Source organism: Anser anser, assembly GCF_964211835.1.
Source record: "Anser anser genome assembly, chromosome: 6".
NCBI classification, from domain to species: Eukaryota; Metazoa; Chordata; class Aves; order Anseriformes; family Anatidae; genus Anser; species Anser anser.
Window position 1 is genome coordinate 38260917 of NC_139726.1, and position 20201 is coordinate 38281117.

At 37.9% G+C, this 20201-nt stretch overlaps 1 protein-coding gene and 1 long non-coding RNA gene across 2 annotated transcripts in view; both read left to right on the top strand.

Annotated features, from left to right (window-relative positions):
• Nucleotides 1-20201, top strand: part of LOC310902102 (uncharacterized protein) — a 382687-nt gene that overhangs the window by 329779 nt on the left and 32707 nt on the right. The gene's annotated exons all lie outside the window — the stretch shown is intronic.
• LOC310902108 lies at nucleotides 12192-18246 on the top strand. The gene is made up of 2 exons (XR_014586495.1): nucleotides 12192-15202; nucleotides 16517-18246. It is a non-coding gene; the product is annotated as an uncharacterized lncRNA (long non-coding RNA).

Below are 20201 nucleotides of genomic sequence, written 5' to 3' on the forward strand. Positions count from 1 at the left end.
AGAGTGAACATGGGAAGGAAGGAAAAATACCAAGGTAGCAATAGTGAATAGGATATCCCTAGCAAGGTTGGTATAACAATATTCAATGACTAAATTGATTCATTACTTAATGTGTTTTATCAGGATATAGTAATTAATCTGTCAAATGCATTTTTATTAGCATCTGGTCAGCTCTTAGGATGTGTAGAAATACAAATGGATGAATACATTGGAAAAGTGGGGAGTGACAATTTAAAAACATACCAGGGCACTATTTCTTTCTGCTATTTGTGCAGCTTAAAGTAATAATTTCTGAAAATACACTTATCAGTCATTAACTAGAAAGCTGAATAATAACGTTACATGCTTATTTTACTGCTTTATAGTTCAAGAAGGGTAGTCAGATTTTTAGATTGGCTAGAAGTATAAAACGTGTCCTCTTTTCTAGATCTGTGTGTGCAGGCCTTTTTGGCATGATTATCTGTATAAGAAAGGCACAGACCTGGGAGTACCTGTTATGTCCCCATAGATCTAAGACGCGAGTGTTACAGACGCTATCAGTTAATTCAAAATGAACTGGTAAGTCCTAAAATAAATTTCAGAGACAGTGTTGTTAATTATTTTTGTTAATTTCTTTTTCTAAAGCTGACTCTTTAAGGAGGTATTAAATAGTTGTATGTAACAGCAAATAATGTTTCTGGGCTTGCCTTCTCTGTCAGAGATAATTAACTCGGGAAGAAAGGTGAAATCTCTTTTGTGTGTTTTCATATTGCAACTCCTCATTACTCCAAGTTCTCCACATGCCCTGAATGATATCAGGAGTCTTTGCCCAAATGCCTTTTGGAGCGTTGTAGCAGGCAGATAAAGTGGTTAATGATGTCACTATAATGGATCATTATTTTTTAGTGCCAAGCTCTTAGCAATTTTATATTTTCTGTCTTTCACACCTGGAATCTATAGGTTAAAAGTGAGTTGGGCATATTCGGAAGGTGAGGGAAAGTTTTAAGACAGACCATCACGTATTGTAGCACCATCTCACCAGACGGTGATAAAGCCGGATAGTCTTATCTATAAATCATGCTGAAGCTTGGCACAATTCACCTCTGCCTTGAACAATTTGAGAGTGGTTAGGTTTTCCTATTAGAAACAGAACAAAAATGTATTTATCAGAAACATCTGGAGTCTGGGAGAAGTATGTGCGTCTCATCAGGTGGATGGCTTTGAAGCTCGTGCTGTTGAGGTGACGTTAAATAACACCACGTGAGCTGACGTGGAAGAGGATTTGGCACTGTGAGCAGGGGGGCTGTTGGTGGCAGCGGCAGAAGACAGGGCAAGCTGACCTCAGTGGGACCGTGCCTCAGCAGATGAGACTCTGAAAGGAGATGGTTTTTGTCTTGGGCCCTACAAGTACATGAGAGCTATCAAGTCATATGTGCTCAAATGTATGAGTATGAGAGTTCATAGCAACTGCAAGTTCTTCTTTAGCTTTTATTTGCTTCAGATACTCGTTTCCTTTTTGCCTAATGATGTGTCCTTGTTTGCCACGTGAAATGCAAGCTGACCAGTGGTTTGACCTGTCAACTAAATACCAAAGATTAAGTCTTAGACTACAATACTACTGCATGATCGTTTCCCTTAAACACAATCTTCCACGTTCAAAAAAAAGTGCCTCTGTTTGTTTGGTTAATGACTGTATTTCATCTTGAAGAGTGACACATTGATTTTCATTTGAGGTGAGCTTCCAAGTTGCCATTTAGAAAGATGTGTTTTGACGAGGCTCTGTCAGGCTTCTTTGTATTCTTGCTTGTCCTTCAGCTGGGAGGGCAGGCAGCTGTATTCCCAAGTACAGGCCACCAGAAACATCTCTTTCAACCCCAGTTCCTTTATTCCACTTTCTGTTGGTGTGGTCCTGCAGTATCATTAGTTTATTCACGGGCTAGTAGGAGGTGCTTTACCCAGTGCTCACAGTCTCTTATTTTTTCCCTATAAACTCCCTCTCTAGGCTTCAGCGGCTACATTGCAGGCTACAGAAATATTGTACTACCTGTTACTGACAGTTTCTGCAGAGTTTCTGCTTTCCAATAGAGAACACATTCATTTGCACATTGCTCCTTTGGTTACCATTGTTAAAGATTATCAACTTTTCCAAAGGTTTGGTGATGGGAGAAGGAGGGGTGTATATATTCTTTCTTTTTCATTTTTTTTTAATATTAATTACATTTACTCTGTTTACATCAACATATATGAAATAAGCGAGGCCAGCCTTCCGTTTGGTACTACCTTTGTTATTTACTCTGGAAAATGACTGAAGGTAGAAACTAATCAAGAAATAATGTAGCAGTAATGTGGAAGTTACTTTTTTTTTTTAATCACACCTTTGTGGCATTGTACTTTCATGAATTCTGAGTTTTTTATGAGTATGTGAATGCAAATCAGACAACCTATTTCTTTACATGCAAAACTTAGAAAAGATCTTTTCCATAAAATTTTTGCTAAAGGCAGTGAAGTAGAATCTTGAGTTTTCCATATTTCTGAGGAATTTAGTGTGAGTAAAACTGATGTTAAGATATCTGGACTATGCCCCCGTGCTGTTCCCATAATTACCATTTTTTTTAATGTTGCATACTGTAACTATGGAGATGCTTTTCTGAAGCTTGTATAAGGTGCACAAACCAGCAAAATATCAGGTAAATGTTTATGTTAAATGATGTTTGGGGCATATAAAGTTCTACTGATTTCTTTTTAGAATCCATAAAATATGCAGTGACTTCAGACAGACTGATAATTTAATATTCCAGTCTGTCTTAAATTAGATTTTTCTTTTGTCCTATGTTCAAAAATTTTGTATACAATTGAAACTTATTGCCCTAAGTGAACAGTGGAAGATTTAGGTGAGGGAGTACTGTTCTTTTTTTTTTTTTTTTTAATATTGCCCTGGAAAAAAAAGTGTTATGATTACTTTCCAGTACACACACACACATTTAAAAAGCTTATATTAGCTTGCTGGGTAAGTGGGTAACTTGACTATCTTAGAGAAATACGTTAGGCAAGTAAGACAGTCCCTTGGAGAAAGTAGTAAGAAAAGAACGGTAAGATTATAGACAATGAGAAAAACAGAGATTAGTGTATCTGACAGTTCATAATACAAGTGAATAATTTCAGTAAAACTTGACAGAGACTGAAAGAGCAAAAAATCAAGGCTACGTTAGACAGAGTGAATGTTATTTATCCTAGTGCAACAATTTCAGCTCTTGATTACTGTTGGCATTCAAGATATAGATAAAGTTCAGCTATAGAAAAGCACTACAACATGCCCTTTTTTTAGATGGAAGTCTGATAAAGGGGCCTTAGCAAGAAGGAAGAGCAGCTACTAAATACTTTGAAAAATAAAGTACTGAAGTAAATTTTGAGTTCTCATTAGAAAATGTTTTACAGAGAAAAGGATCTAATTCAGAAAGGACAGATCTATGAAGAGTTGAAAATAGCAACTCTAATTAAATTGCAGTGATTTCAGCAGGCAGGGGATGACAGAAGCATCTCTTTGAAAATCATTCTTATCAGGCTTGGACCCTTAGCCAATAAAGAAGAAGAAAATAGGAAGTATTAAGCAGGACATGAAGCTCTTACAGTAAACCACAAGTAACAAGAAAATATGTCCTTCCAGAAAGAGAGGGCCAAAACACTTTTTATAGACAGAGGCTAAACAGCTCACCCTTGGCAGAGAGTAAATGTGTCTTGCAGCATTAGCTGGATGTCACCAGCAGCGCCACGCTTTAGTAGGAGCTGTGGGAGTCCACAGACAATGTTCCAGTGAATTCCCAAATATCCTCAGGATTACATCCAGCTGAATGTGTGATTAAGATGACTCACCAATTGTTTTGCAAGGGGCTTGTTCACCAGATACAAACACTCCCTGACACAGACATGGAACTGGAACAAACTGCTCCATGTCCCTCACCATGCCCAAAAGAGCATCCCCTCGTTTTGGCATCTTTCCCTCCACTGAGTGTTAGAAACCCCTGCTTGCTATTGAATGCAGTATTGAATGTGCCATGTATTAAATTGTGCAAATGGTTTTCACATCTGTTTTTCTGCCGCTCTTAGACCAGACTATGTGACCAATAAATTCACAGGCTGTCAGACTTGCCAGTGGACGACTGATACATTACTGAGATTATATAGATGTGGTTGAAAAATGTGGGTGAAGATGACCTGCAGAAGATCTGAAGGGAAAGCATTTCCTTTCTCAGTGAGGTAATAAAAGTTATGAAAGGTCATTCAGAAAATAAATGATCAGGAATATGATGGTCTAGTGTCAAATGGAAAATTAAAAAGTGAGAATGTGAACGGTTGTTGTTTAATAAATAAAATAGTATGTGGCTTACAAATGATGAACTAGTAATCAGTCCCATCAGAGAAACACAACAATTGGATATTAGCTTTAGGAAAATGCTGAACAGATCAAGTCCCAGTTTTCTTGTGCACATCCTAGAGCTGTGTGCTGTGAATGGGGTGTGGGATAATGGTGCATTGTTGTCTCCTGTGGCTCAGAGAAATTTGAGAGGTGTCTGGTGCTACAGTCCACTGTTCTCTCTCTCACACACAGACCTGATTTGTGTCGTTTACTACATGCATTTTGCTTTAATAGCCCTCTGATTGTTCATGCTTGGGGCAAGGACTGTCGTGGTACTCATAGGTACTGCTACAGAGCAAATAAATCACGGAAATTGTCTTTGTTCCATATTCTACACATTTTAAATATATTTTGCCTCCAGTCCCTAATTTTGGCAGATACTTTTTTCATTATTTTAGATTGATTACATTAGGGATTTGGTAGTGATTTGAAATGGTCAACAATTGTGAGTACCTTTTTACATGAAAAATTACATTTTGGAACTTAATTAGCATCATAGTGTGATATATATTTAAATTAATGCCTACCTTCTTAAAGAGGTGTCTTTTGGGGGGGATTTTTCTGAAACTAGACCTGAAAATGAAATGAATGACTAAAATAAGGGACAAGTAAGAAGTCATTGCTAGGTTGATTTTTTCTTTTTCTTTTTTTTTTTTTTTATGCAGAAGTTCCTCTGGGCTGTATCCCAAATTGTTTTAGTCTCATTTGAAAGGACATGTAAATTGAAAAATGACAGTGTTTTCTTTATTTATTTTATTATTTTAGGAGGTCAATGTTTTGGTCTTGGCTTTGGCAATACTTTCCTGAATGATAGTGGGTAAAAGCAAGTACCTGTCCAGAGTGGCAGAGCTGCCCCTGCTGTCATCTGGTAGCAGCTAGTAAATTCCTACAAATGTCAGAAATATTCTGCTAATTCATCCCAGCTAGGGAGCTGAGTGATTATAGACTAGTTTGTAAATACCCTTCGGAATGTGTAGTACAATGGTTAAGCCAGAAACCATCTCTGTGATTTAGCCACCCAGCACAAATTACAAACTTATTTGTTGATTGAGTACTGGAATTCAGAGCTAATATTAACATAAATATTGGTCAGTTTAATTTATATCAACATTGATTTAGACCATGGTAGTAGCTTAAATATTGTACAAATTCACTTATTAAGTCAATATTTAGAGTAAGAAGGCAATCTCCAAAACCTGTAAATGTCCAATTATTTAATATTTATACCTATAGCCTAAAATGAAGTCAGTTTTGCATCTTCCAAAATTATGAAATAGATTGCTTTCACACAGAGGCTGCACGAACCACATATAACCCTGCAAAAACTTTATGTTGTGGTAATAAAACTCTTACTCTGTAAAACTGGTATTAGAAAGTGCTGACACAAGCCTAACTATAGAGATACAAATGGCAACACTATAATAATCATTCTTGTTCAATTTCATACCTAATGGATGCAGCAGGGAGTTGAAGCGCTGCCTTTTCAGACCTGTGAAGCTCCTGTCAGGATAATTTCATATGCTGATGTATGTGTCTCGTACAGGATTATATTATGTTAGGATCACACTTACATTTTGAAACCCCTCAAGCATGCAATGCTAAAGTGGACCAAAACAACTTCCAGTCTTTATCTCCCCCATCAAATTGTCTTCCCATGAGAGGCAGAGCTCTGCTCTCTGCCCTTTTCAGTATGTGTTTACCAGCTTGAGTCTTTCATTCAAAATCATTTTATTCAGACAGTTTAAGATTCCTTTTAAGGTTGATTGTGATTTTCTCCTCCCACTTTCCTTCTTGAGTGAACTTATATATTCATTAATCAGTCTATTTTTGTTTTAAATCCATTCCTTCAAAGACTGGGCTATCTGAGGGCAACCCTTTCTCAGAAATTATAGGCTATCTGTTGCATGAAACAATCATTTAAATGATGCCTCTGTAATCTCTGTTCCTAGTCAATTTTAGAGACGATGGCAGACAGAGCTATTATCAGTATAACTGACTTGGAGAAATAAAGGGAAATGCAGATGTTGTCTTGTTGACAATTTTATGAGTAAGCTGAGTGCAGACACTAAGAGCTGATCATTGATATGGGCAAGATTTGGCGGGGGGCCGGGATGGAAGTGTGACAAATACAAAAATTGCAATGCTTTTTAATGAAAATGTTTCTGTCCTCCTTCTTGCTCCTTCTTGAAGGATTTCTTCATGGTGCTGGAAGAGATCTGGAGCCAGAGATCCCCTTCTGTAGTCACTGGCAGTGACAAAGGGACTGGCCAAGAGCAGTCACTGTACACACAAATCAGTGCACTTACAAGAGAAGGTACCCCAATTATCACAGCATACGGAGAATAAGATGGGCAGGCTGGCTGCTATCCTTTTCCTCGCACGTTTTAGCAGTTGCAGCCCGTTCTCTTGTTTTAAATGACGCAAGACCATGCCAGCAAATAATCTCAGTTGCTATAATAATCTTTAGGCCAGTCATTAAAGACCCATATTTACCATGTGCAGCTAAAGTTCGACAGTAATGGAAGATGGCAAGATGGAAGGCAATTGGTTTTGTCATTTTAGAGTGAACAGATTGAGTGACTGAGGTCGTTTTAAGCTACTCATACTTACAGCTGGTAACATTGCCATCTGATAGCACTTTCATTTTGAAAAAGAGGTCTAGGAAAACAAGTCTGTTCCTAAGTAGCATGTTTTAATTTTTGTGGCCACTGCTATTTTCACAGTTGTTCAATATTTTTGAAGAACTGAATTGATTTCTTTGGGGAGGGGAGGAAAAAATGCTTGAAAAATACTCCCTGTTCTTTGTGGTTGGTTCCTCCCTGTAACTATTGGGTTAGACAATCCACCAATGACAAATAATTTGCCATCTGCATAACTGTATCCCAGATTCTGAGCCCCATTTTGAATAGGCTCATTTGGGGTTTTAGAAAATAAGAATCGCTGAGACAAGTTGCTTAGAAGAAATTATTATTTCATTCTCTTTTTAGTGAATTCACATTAGATAAAGGATGAATAATACAAGTTAATAAAGTGTCTGCCTCTTTATGTTTGCATGAGGATTTTTTTTTTTTTTGAGAACTTGGGAAAGCAGACTAAACACAGTGAAAACCTGGATGGTCACATGCTCTGAGCACAAGAAAAGCAGTTTGTTTGTTTTTTTCTTAAATGAAAGACAAATAAACAAAACTACCTGCTGGTCAAACATATTTTAGAGAGCTTTTCTACAGTCTGAATTAGCATGACTAGTTACTGTTTAGAAGAACAATGCTATTTGATAAACAGTGAAGAGGGTAACTCAGCAACTGTAACTGACTTGGGTTCTATGGCACATAAAAAAGGATGATTTTTACTTATTTTTCCTTTGCTTTTGGAGACTGGATACCTTAGCAGAGGTTCATAACTGCTGTTAGTTGTATAACCATTTGGGTATACCCATCTGGGAATACAAAGATTAGAAATCTAGGGCTTCTAGCAATGCAGGTCCTCTTCTGCTGCAGTTTTTCCCCCAGCTCTACCCCTGGTGAAAGTAAGAAAAATAGACCAATTACTTTCCTAATGTTGCATCACTAGGTGATTCACACAGTGATGAATCCTTGCCTGACACGTTAAAGCAGGCTTAAGGAATGATGAGAGAGTTATGAAATCATTTTAATGGAAGTGTTCTTTAATGAGTCTGTTTCTTGTCCTCTATTCTGGAACTCTCTAATAAACAACATTTCAAACAACTCTTTAATGTCACCTGTGGAGAAGTACCCAAATGTAAAATGCATCTCTTTTCCTATTCTTTTTGATACGTATTTCTGGTGACTTTTTCAGAGTAAGTGAAAAGCAACAATGAGAGGAAGAGTATGTGTGAATGATTATGCTTTTTTTTTGGCTGGCTAATGACAGAATTTATTGGACTCTGGTTCCTTAATTTTTTTAATTAAATCCTTATTTTAGTTATGCTAAGAGTTAGCATATGTAATTCTCCAGTCTATGGGTGCCTTATGAATATAAATGCATTGTTATTAACACTGCTTATCATAACCAAATATCTTTCTCACACTGGTTGACTACTGGGAATCATTAAAAAAAAAAAAAAAAAGTTTTAATGCTAAAATCTGTTGGGTATGTGCCAGAAAGTGTGCTGAAGCTCAGGAGGAAGGAGCAGATTTGTTTATTTGAGGTATGAATGTCCTTATAGACCAAACAAGGGTGAATATCTGTGTAACCATCATAGACTGCATCTAATTGACATGGTGCAGTGCAACAAGGAACATGAAAATTCTCTGCATTAAAAACATTTCTGCTGGATGTTGAGGCTTTTCCCTACCAAGTAATTGCAGTATGTTATTGCATACTGAGATCTGAGTTTGCAACATTTCATGTCCACTGCATAATGCTCAGTGCAGGCTACAGCAACTGTGTTGACCTCTACTGGATTAAGGCTTAAGAGATTTTGGTGCAGTATCTTTAATGCTTTTATAGAAATCTGGACTTGGTGCCATGGGTGAGAGCCGTATCACTGAGATCAGTAGGATTAATTATGAATTTGAAATTAACTGTGCGTTGATGTGCAACGTCGAACTGGGACATTCACAGGGCAAGAAAGCAAGAGCACCAGCATCATGGTAAGGGAAGAACATTGGATATTGTCTCTTGGAGGACTCTGTGATAATGCCCAAGAGTGCTCAGGTTCATGCCCAAGGTGTTTGAGGTGAAGCATCCCTAAAGTTAAAGTGTTAACTAATGCAGTTGGGGGCAGAAAAGGCACCTAGAGCTATCCTCAAGGCTGGAAGTGATGTATAACTGTGAACCCTGGCTTGCTTACTTCTATTTCAGAGATTTGTATTTAACCACTGTTGGTATTTGGAGAAGTGTGAGGTTAAGTAAAATTAAACAACCTGAATTCCATGGCAGTGCCCTTTTAGTCCACTATTATCACTTGTTTTTAAATACAATCTGTGAGCGCTACCTCTTATTTCACAAAAATACAGTCAATTTCCCAAAATAACAGTACATGACTTTCATGTACTTCTGAATACACGGTATTTCAGAAAATGAAAGAAGCCATATTTCCAGCATGCATTCCTAAGCAGTGGGATGGTCTTCATTCATGTGGGTATGACTGAAGGCACAGGTCTTCTAGTTCAATAATAGACCATTTCTCATGCTCACAAATTGTAGTGGTTTCAGTAACCACACACAAGTGCAAATCCAGCACCCTTCCAGGTTGTCAGGGTTTTCCCATTCACCTCCATGTATATCGAGACTCTGTGACACACGTTGGATGCGACAACAAGATCACAGTTCTTAGAGTGGAAAATGGAGCTTCAGGATATCTGAAATTTTAAGTCAGGATAAGAGACTAGCTATTTAACTCCATTATTTTATGAAATATTCCCCCAAAATATTTTCTAATACCTTACAGCTACTCAAAATATAATTTATCTTAGGATGGCTGTTAAGTGGTCAATTGATAAAATAATTCTTTTACTTTTTATAAATGCTTGAAAGAATGGTATTATTTGCAAAGACTGCCGAGTAAAAAGTAAATTGACAAGTAAAATCTTGATAAGTTCTGCAAAGTAAGCAAGTATTAAAATGTTTGCTGTTGGTACAATGAGTGTCTGCAAGGATGACAGGATACTATTTCTAGTGAAGTTAAAACTTTCTGTCAATAGGACTGCACAGAGTAAATTTCAATGTAGTTTAATCAATTGTTTTAATTTTAATAAATCACATTTACTGTTAATACTTGTCACCAAAATAATAACAATAATAAAGGCTTTATGTCAAACAAAGGCTTTATGTCAAACATTTAACCTAAAATAACATTTTGTGAAGATTTTTCTCCCTGATCTACGTATGGATCCAAAGTTTGAAGTTAAAAAAAAAAAAAAGACTTCAGCTGAAGCAATTCTAACTTAAACCAGTATGCCTAATTCCAAAAGTATGCATTTTAACTGTATTTTCAAATAGGTAATTGAGTATGTAACTACAAGATGCTTCCCTCACAGGTTGTGGATAGGTGACAAAAGAACTTCAAGATCTCTTTTCTGCATGAGTTCAGATTCCCAGAGGAAAAAAGACTTTGTTCTGTGCATTTCTGCCAGCTGACACACAGAAAGACTAACGACTTATCTTTTGCTCCATGGAAATCTAACTGTGATATGTTAATGGCCTTCATTAGATGTGTCACCTAACAGTCCCAAGCCCTGTCATGTGTTCAGGGTCCTCTCCTCCCGCCAAAATGTTTTATCACTCTTATAATGATGTGAAGGGAGGCACGGGCCTTTAGCGGCAGCACCTGAGACGTCTGCAGGGGGATGATGAAATGTACTGTCATCTCCCAGGTCCTGTGCAGCCATCTTAAGCACTGTCTTCCTGGTTTCCTCAAATCACTCCACGTTTTGTGATAACTCTCTATAAATGTGTGTGAATAGCCTGCTTTCATGCTTGAACTCGGTTACGTGATTAATGCTTAATGAGTTCATTATCCTATTTAACGTTTCATGGATAATTTGTGACTATTTAAAAATAAACATGTATATTCAAGGTCTGAATTAATGAGGAGAAAAAAGCAAGTATTGAAGTACGTATTGATAGGATAAGTAATTGCTTAGAACAGGAAAAAATCCACTTCTCCTCTCCCACATGTAACCCAAATGTATAAATAGGTCAGTAGATACATGCACATAAACACGTGTTTTTGTTAGCTACATTTATGTCCTTCCACAAAAAGTATCAGGATGGCTCTTCGTGCTACCAGTAAATTGTGGATTCAAAAGAGATTTGTAACCTCTTTTCTGAAATACCGAGAACTAACAAGCTGGTTAAGCTTTAGGTATTCTTGGCTTGAGCATTTTGATCCTCTTCTCATATATTTATAGGGAAATAGAGAGTAGAACTGAATTTTAGAAGTAGAACTGGATTTCATTTGCATATATTTTGTTGGACGACTCAGAAGGGATGGATCCTACTCCTATGGAAGGCTGTATTGAGAGAAAAAAAAAAAAGTGTTTCTGAAGTATATCTGCACTGCTTTCAAGGCATTCCCTAGCACAGTTTTTGTCTCTGCCACTACCGCTTTCATTCCTGCTACTGTGCTGTTTCTTTTGCTATCCTTTTCTTCCTTGAAAGTGATGAGATCTACAGCACACAGGACATAACTGATAACATTATCTCCTGGTAGACATCACATGCCAGGTAAAGAGATTTGTATTTAGCATAGAGCACCTGAAATGAATATATGTTCAGCCTCCACTTGACAATATCCTTTAGATTACGGTGTCTTGACTTGCTTAATGTGGTACTATGCTAGATGAGACTTGCGAATCAGAAACTGTTATGTTTGTGTCTAAATCAAAAACAATATTTACCCTAAAATGAAATTCCAGTCCCCCACAGAAGCCAAGGAAATTTTGCCTTCAACTTTCCTGTGACCAGAATTTCAATCAGAGTTGTTACAAGAAAAACAATTGAATAGCTTTGGTGGTTATCATTTCACTCAGAATCTCCTGCATTTTTATTAAATTAGCAGTCAATAACAATAACTTCTGAGAGTGTTAGAGGACAACAGAAGAACAAAGAAGAAAAGGAAACCTTGAAAGGTAGATGTTTTTCTTAGGCAGGCACATGCTAGCCTTTGATAGTGGATGTAGTTCCGTCCCCATCTGTGGGAACCTGAAAAGGAACAAACAATTAGTCTGCTATAATCTGTATCAAATCAAAATTAATACTACCCCTTGGGGTTACATACGTCTGGGCAATTTGCGATAGTGAGATCTTATTGGAAGTACACTCTGGAGTCTGCCCAGGAATAGGTTAGTCCATTATAGAGATAGACAAAGGCAACCTTATCATTGTGTCCTAGCAGTGCAACGTGGCTTATGGTCTGTGGAGCTGTGGTTTTGTGAGGCTGGAATAATAAAAAAAGAAAGAATAGACCATGTCTGTGGTGAATGGCCATGTTAGTGTGGAGCAGTAAAACCAGGAAAAGGAACCATATTCAAAAAGGATTTTGTTCCAACAATTTTGAATGCTGTTTTGTACTCCATAGAAAGCAGTATCAAAACTATGAGTTTATCTTTTCACTTGAGATAGTTTTGCTAAGCCAGAACAGATATTGTAGCCTAGTTCATGCATCATGAAGAGAATTACTAAGTTATGAAAACATGGGAGACAGAAATAGTGTTTATTAAACTTGCATGTTGAGTTTGCAATTACAGGCTCCAAAACATAGCAATAATATAAATACCTATTTTCAACAAATGAATCCAATAATGCTGCAAAAGAAGGGCACAAGTTTCAGAGTCAAGTTTCAGATAAAATATTTCTGATTTTCTCATTACTACTTTAAAGGGCAGGCCAAATATGGTTTATCGTATTTTCTATTTATATTTATTTTATCAAGGAGAAGATGCCACAGAATTGCTACCTAATGCTCTGTCATGAGCATAACACTACTGGAAGGGGGTTTACAGAAGGAAGTAGAAATCAAATCATATTGATGAAGTGCATGTCATGAGGCAAACAAATCACAAATAGAGGAACTCAGGGGAACAACTAGTTTTCAAGTATTTAAAACTCCATCATGATATGTACTAAATTACTCAGGTATCACACCTATGGAAAGGGTGGAAGAAGTGAACAAATCCAAAAATAATGTTTTTCTTCAGAACTCTGGTTATGTTTACAACTGAAATATATGCTTCTCTAACAAAACTAAGCTAAAACCTTTCATATAATTGTAATGTGTTTCAACTGGAATTGCAGAAATGTTGTATCATCTTACAGCTAGGGTTTAAAATCATAGGAAGAAGTGAACATTTAAACTAGATTTATCCCCTGTGGAGGACTTCATACGGAAATTAGAAGATGATCAGATCTCTGAATGGTAATTTAATAGCTAATTTAAAAGCTTCTCTTGCTTAAATTGTAAAGAAACCACAAGATACATAGTTAATATTACACAATGCATACTATAGCACAGGCATATGTTAGTGAGGAAAGGACTCCAAAGCCACAATTTGAGTTTCATATTAATTTGAATATATAAGATTACCTAAAATGTCAGGTGCTTTTAATCACGTTTTAAGCCACCAATTAACACAAAAACAACCTACTGTTCTGACTTTAGGCAGATTCTACCTAATCCCAATAAACCACTCTGGGAAGTAATTCTTCATTCAACATCCAGTCTATTAAATTCACTTGCAAATAAATGAGTGTTGCACTACAGCCAGAAACTCAGTAAATTTATCCAATTTGGGGACTCAAAATTCTCTGCCTTCACCTCCCTCTCTTTAATATTGAAGGCTGTAGCTTTAATGCCTCCACTATCTCAAATGCAGTGAGAGCTAAGCCCTAATCACTCGAGCAGGCTAGTGTCAAGCCACCTGCGGGTCTGCACGAACATTGGTACTCACACTCAAGCCCAAACTGCCTCCTGCATTTTTGTCTCTGCTATTACCTTTAGGGGCTTTTTATATATTTGCTTTTATAATAATATTCCCCATGCAGAGAGGTCAAGGAAATTAGAACTATTAAGCTGATTGCACTAAGCACAATAGAATTAAATAGCACAGCATCAAAATCATGCAGAAAGATTACATTGAACAGTGCTCTGTGCTACATTCAAAAAGTAATTTCATATTAATTAATCACTGGTCATTTTTTACACTGACTTCTCAAGGCTTAAAGATGCTGTTGTGAGATTTGGAGATGGTTTTGATTGCTCAGCCGCACAGGGAAAATGGGCTTTGTTAATGCGTTGTGAAGCACAGCTCCGCTCTTTCCCCTGGCTGGTTGGATGAGCTCCAAAGGGACTTGTCCCTTCAGTGAATTTCTTACAGAGAACCTTGACGTCCTGTGAGTTTCTCTCTCTCTATTTAGCTCTCCTTTTTATTTGGACAGCTGTGAAGGAACAAGGTATATTCTCCTTTTCCAGCACAGAAGAAAGAGAGAGGAAAAAAGAAACAACAACCACCAAAAAAAAAAAAAAAAAGAGGAGTCAGCTTCATTACTTTTTCAAGTAAATAAGCCTAAAACACTCATGGATTTCCCCACAGGGAAAGCTTCTGACTGATATGTTGAGTCAAGACAACGTGAAGCTCTTCCAGCTGTCACAGCGCAGCAAAAGTACAGGTTTGTCTGCCAAAAGCCAGAAGGTTATTCTGTCACTGCTTCTGAATGAGCATGTCGGGGATAGTTTGCTGATTAATTCAATCCAGTTGCTTCTAAGATGGTTTCACTGAAAATAACTGACTGATATTTATGCACTGACCCTCTGCTTCTGTGATTTGGACATAAATGTTTCAGAAACAAGGAACTTTGAACCACCTTGGAGCTGCATCTCTAGCAGGGGCATCGGTGGGGCAGGCTGGGACTTCTTTCTGATAGCCAAAAACCCTGGGCCTCTGGCCAGGGAGCGTGGATCCATCTCATCCGAAAGGGGGAAGAGCCCCTGGAGCAGGTGGCACAACAGCTCCCGGTGCTGGTTGGATCAAGCACGCTTATCTTTCAGGATGGAGTAGTATAGCAATCTGCATAAAAGAGAACAGGACCACATCTTTATGTCAAGGAGTTGATCCAAAGTCCTCAGAAGGGAAAGAACACCTGAAGGCAATCAGGCATTTTCAGTCAACTCCAAGGTGTGAAGAACAGCTGTCTCTTGCATTCTACGCCTGATGGTATCCATTCTCCTTATCAAAGAGGACCATGACCGAAGTGCTGACATGTGACTACCTACAGGAAACTTCTCATCCCCTTCAGCAGGGGTTTATTTTTTTAAGAACAGCCTCTTCTGTATCTTCATGCTATAAGGTAAAAATATTTGGAATCAGAACACCTTTTGGAGTCAGACTCAACTTCTAGCCTAGACAGGTGAAAAATTACCTATCCTACTGGGTTTTGATTGAAAGTTAGGGTTTTACATAAACAATGAAAGGTGTGCAAATTCTGTTTTTTTCCATAAAATGAAAAAAGTTTTTACTCAAAAATGGTAAACCAGTATTTTAGAAAATACCAAAATAGCCACTATTTTTGATAAAAGAAAAATAACTTCCTCAAGGAAAAAGTCTTAATTTCATGGAGCTTTGTAAGTTCAAAAAGGTGTTCAAACAGCATGTAGTAACTACCTAATTATAGTGGCCTACCAATAAGAAACACAGAGAAGAAATGCCTTTGATTTCTTATATAAAGCATATCTCTCACCATTTTAAGGGGGCAATTTCTCAATTGCAGCTGAAATCTAAAATTATCAGTTTGATCAATGGTCTAGGTAGATGAAAAATCTGGTCAACCCATTAAATAAGAAAGTTAATAAGAAGAGAGAACCATCTCACAGTTCATGAAATAGTACAGCAAAGTATAATTTTTCAAGTCTTAGTAATTATGTTGGCTATCACACCATTACTGATATAATGTGAAGCTAATAAGCCAAGTAATTAGAATGCACTAGGTCAGAGTTTTCACCTTAATATGTGAAGGGTAAATGAGAATGAGGCATTATAATATTTAGCATATGGCTAAAACAGTACAAAAGCAATACAACTGAAAGGTTACTTTTTAGAGGGAAAATGCTCATCAAGTTGAAAGTTGTTTGTATTGACTTACATGCTGGGCCCAATGAAGGTCATTATGGGGATTTAATCATGTTACAAATGCATCAGAGATGCTGGAGTTTCTTGTATGTGAACAACTTGCTGCATTGTGCAGCTGTGGTGAAAGTTCTTACAATCTGAATTGCATTTCTCTCTCACAAGCCACTGGCAAATCGAATGCAAGACTACAAGAGACTTCCTAGTAGGAAGCCCCAGATCAGTCAGTACCTTAGAAAAGGAAGTGTGATGTTCCTGAAAAGTGTTGGGGGAAATACTTCCTTTTGTTATGTTTCTGTCCACAGCATCACCAGACCTAATTCTGTTGTTTTATGTTCACACTATTAGACTCTTTCAAAAGAAATCCGAGTACAGAGAAATTAAGCTCTGCTTGCTACTTTTGTTACGGGGCACAGCGATGCCCCATGTGTGACTGTGATGCACAAGGCTACCAGTTGTGTTGCCATGCAAAAGGTTTGTAACCTTTGCTCGATTCCACCTTGTAATAAAACCTCTCTTTTTGATTCCAATTTGTCAGTATCAAAGAAAAATGGAGATCATGAAACTGGTCTGCAACAATTGAGTGGAAAAATGCACAGACTGAATAAAAGAAGTCAATTGGAGAAGTTATTTGAATTCTTATGGCAAAGCAGCAAGAAAAAGACTGCCTCCCAGAAGGTTTTGAATTCAAAAGGTGCCTTTGAGGTTTTAGAATCTCTTCAGCTTGCATGTTGTAAGCAATACCAAACACTAAAAACATTAAGAGCTCTGAGGAATGCACATTCCTACGCTTCGCTGAGCAGCATTACTTTAAAGGGCAGTTATGTAAAGTTCTGAAAATTGCTTCAGAAACTGAAAAGGAAGATAACTCTGATGGGACAGAGCCTACAGCACACTTGATCAACACTGAAAACGTAGGCATTGTCACACGTGTGAGGTAGTTGTCTCTATCTGAGGATCTGATCTTGATGAGAACAGGAGTGGAAGGCTCCCTTCGTCCCACGTCCCTGTTTCAGATGATGGTATATGAAAGGTGCATTTAGGGAATAAGCTTATCATTTACAGGGAAACGATTTTAACAAATGTCCTTCAGATGTAGTCATATAAGAAATAACTTTTTAGATGGAAATTGGAACATGCCCAGCAAACAAATCATGATAAGTCAGATCAACCACTCTAACTTCACTTTCTAAGGAACTAAAACAAAATGTAACTCTAAGGTGGGCATGACATTTATGATGTGTATAAAATTTAGTGAAAAAATGGACTGTTCTAATGTTAACGTGTTTTATAGACCAAAATTATTTTATTTAAATTTTAGCTACATTACCACTTTAGATAAAAAGCTGTGGATAGAAATACAGACTGAGTCGTTGACATTCATTCATAGGGCTTTTACATAGCTGTTAGGTAGAAAGCATTTAGGGAGTAGGGCCTGACCTGATTTCTATGGCTTCTACTACATTGACTTTCTTGAAGCAGGAGTGGGTGCTGGAAGAGGTGAGAAGTCATAGTTTTCCAAACCTCAAAGGAAAAAAAATTAAAGAAAAGGAGCTGTCTTCTTACAGCAGCACCACTACCATCCTCAACAACTTTTTGCTCACAGCCTGCCCAAGAGCAGAGGTTGACTGAGCAGTGCAAGGAATGAGCACAACAAAGGGAAACCTCCACCTGCATCCCAGCAGGAGATTTGGGTGACAGTGGTGGAACAGAAGGTCTTGCAGCAAGTTCTGTGCCTCACCAGTGCTCTGCATAGGGAGTGTCCCATGGTCCCAATCAAACTCCTCGGTGACCTTTAGGAGCCACTTGCTCCTTCTTTGCCTCTGGTCAAGAACTGATGTGTGGGAAGCTGCTCACCAAAGCAAGTCTTCTTGGCACCAACAGTTTTCGGTTCTACTTGTTTAGATCCTGCTAAATAAAATGTCAGTGAAGTGAATATAAATGAGCATAAAAATAACTTATCATTGCCAGACTATACACTCAAATTATAGTTCCTCAATAATTACTTGACTGATGCGTCTAAGCATATACCTTTCATATCCATGCTAATTAATGAGTTGGCACCTCAAGAGATTCAAAAATAAGCCTTTTCCTTCACTGGAAATGATGTGTAAGACTCCAGAGTATTTCCATGTAAAATTCCATCTAATATTTATATTTCATTAAAATATACTTTTTTTTAACATTTTGGCACAGTAGCTATCATTTAACTCCCACATGTCTTAACTATGTTCACACAAGGGCATGAATAATTGAAAACATGATTTATGCAGTTCATTTCACTGTTGTTTTTTCTGTTGCACGCACTGTCCACGAACTCAGCGCAGACTTCTCAGGTGCACTTCTTCCCAAGCACAAGTTTTGCATCTCTCCAGTGAGCAGTGCAAGAGGCTAAAGGAACTTCAGGGAGGAGTTGTTGCACTTTTGTTGCTAATCACTTCAGGAGATAACACGGGCTCAGGCTTCTGAGTGATGGAGATCAGCGAGCTTCTGTCTTCCTATTGCCTCTCTAAAGGGCTTTGTGATAAGATGCTCAGACATCCATTTTCTTTTTTTCCCTCTCAAATGCTTCAAGCTGATAAAGGACTGAAAAGTGCTCAGATATCATCTATTCGTCCGCCCCGTTCCCCCTGCTGCCCCACACCCCATGTATATCAATGAGGAAAAGCAACAGGAAGTATGATACTGAAGCCATTGTAAACCTTGTCCTTCTACTCCAGAGTAAAGTTAATTTGCATCAAATTACAAGTCTGTCACAGTTGCAGGTGTGAATGTCACTAGAAGACATGCATTGTCAGTTTTTATTTCATCATGCACTGAAACCTGGAGGCAATTATTCATGTTTAATATCTGAACTTTAAATAGCTTTAAAGATGTTGAAGCAAAAGTCCACTTAAAAATAAAAGTGGAAATAAAGTTTAAAGTTCCAGTAGGTTTCAGAGGCTAAGATAAGGGGAAATATCACTTAGTAAAGACTTGCTATAAACTGGAAAAGTAGTTTTTTGTTTCAAATCTCTTCAGGTTTTCAGCAGATCTCTGCCTTGCTTGATCCTTTGGTAGAATTGCAATCAGTGCCTAAGCCACAAAAAAAGACTGCTGCCTAAATCATGAAGGTATATGTTGTCTTCAGACAATAAATGATTGTTATTGCCCAATTTAATTTTAAAGGAAATGAGCAATGGATGACTGGTGTAAAAAAAAAAAAAAAAAAAAAGTGGATCTTGGATCTCCTTTGCTTATTTCACAGTGCATAAACATAAAAAGTAGTTTTGAAAAAATGAATGTTGCAAGTCTCCAGTGGAAGAAATTCAGATCTACAAGTATTGCTTTCCTTTCTGATTAACTGTGGCAGGGACGGAGCTCTAGAGAGGAGCAAGAGCTCACTGCCCAGCAGTTGAAGGCACACTTCACTAATGCCTCTCTGAATCCTGCAAGTCTGCAGAAACAGAGAAGAAATCTCCTAGGACAAGCCTTCCTTCAGGCATTGAAAAGGTTCTTTTTTTTCAAGTCCTAAAGAAAACCTAGAAGAACAGAAGCTGCAGCAAAATGAAGAGCTGTTTAAAGCACTGCCCATACTGTTTCTGTGACATTGTGGTTTCATTGCGTTCAGCGTGTCTTTGTGGTTGGGAGCAGGGACTCTGCCAGCCCTCACGATGTCACTTTTGCTCTGGGACCTGCATCAATGATGAGGGTACAGAACAGGTCAGAATGGAGCTGGCTCTTACCTGGTCTGGAAATCACTGAAGTAAATGTTCCTGCATTACAAATAAGCATCAAAGCCTGCTGGAATCAATGGAGAGAAGTCTTATTGCTGCTACTGATTTTTATTTAAAATTTTATTACTGCAGTTCAGATGAAAGCTAGATGCTTGGCATATGCAGGTCATAAACCCCTGACAGCTGATTGTCAGCCAAGGCTAAAACATGACTTTAAAAGTGACAGGTGGGGAGAGGCTTACAGAACTTGACCTGCCTTAAGCACATCAGCATGTGACACCAGCCCCAGGTTAATAAATATTCTTTACTGTGAGCATGTGCAGAGGGGCTGTTCGAGTATAAGAAGTTGCCATATGGTGTAGCCAGTGCACCTGTGGTGCTGCAAAGAATGATGGATCATGTGCTCTCGCAGTTACATGGTGTCATCAGTTATTTGGGTGAGAGTGGGAGAGACCACATGTAAGCTAGGTAGTGTGTCTTCTCAAAACCTTTGAAATAATACAAGAT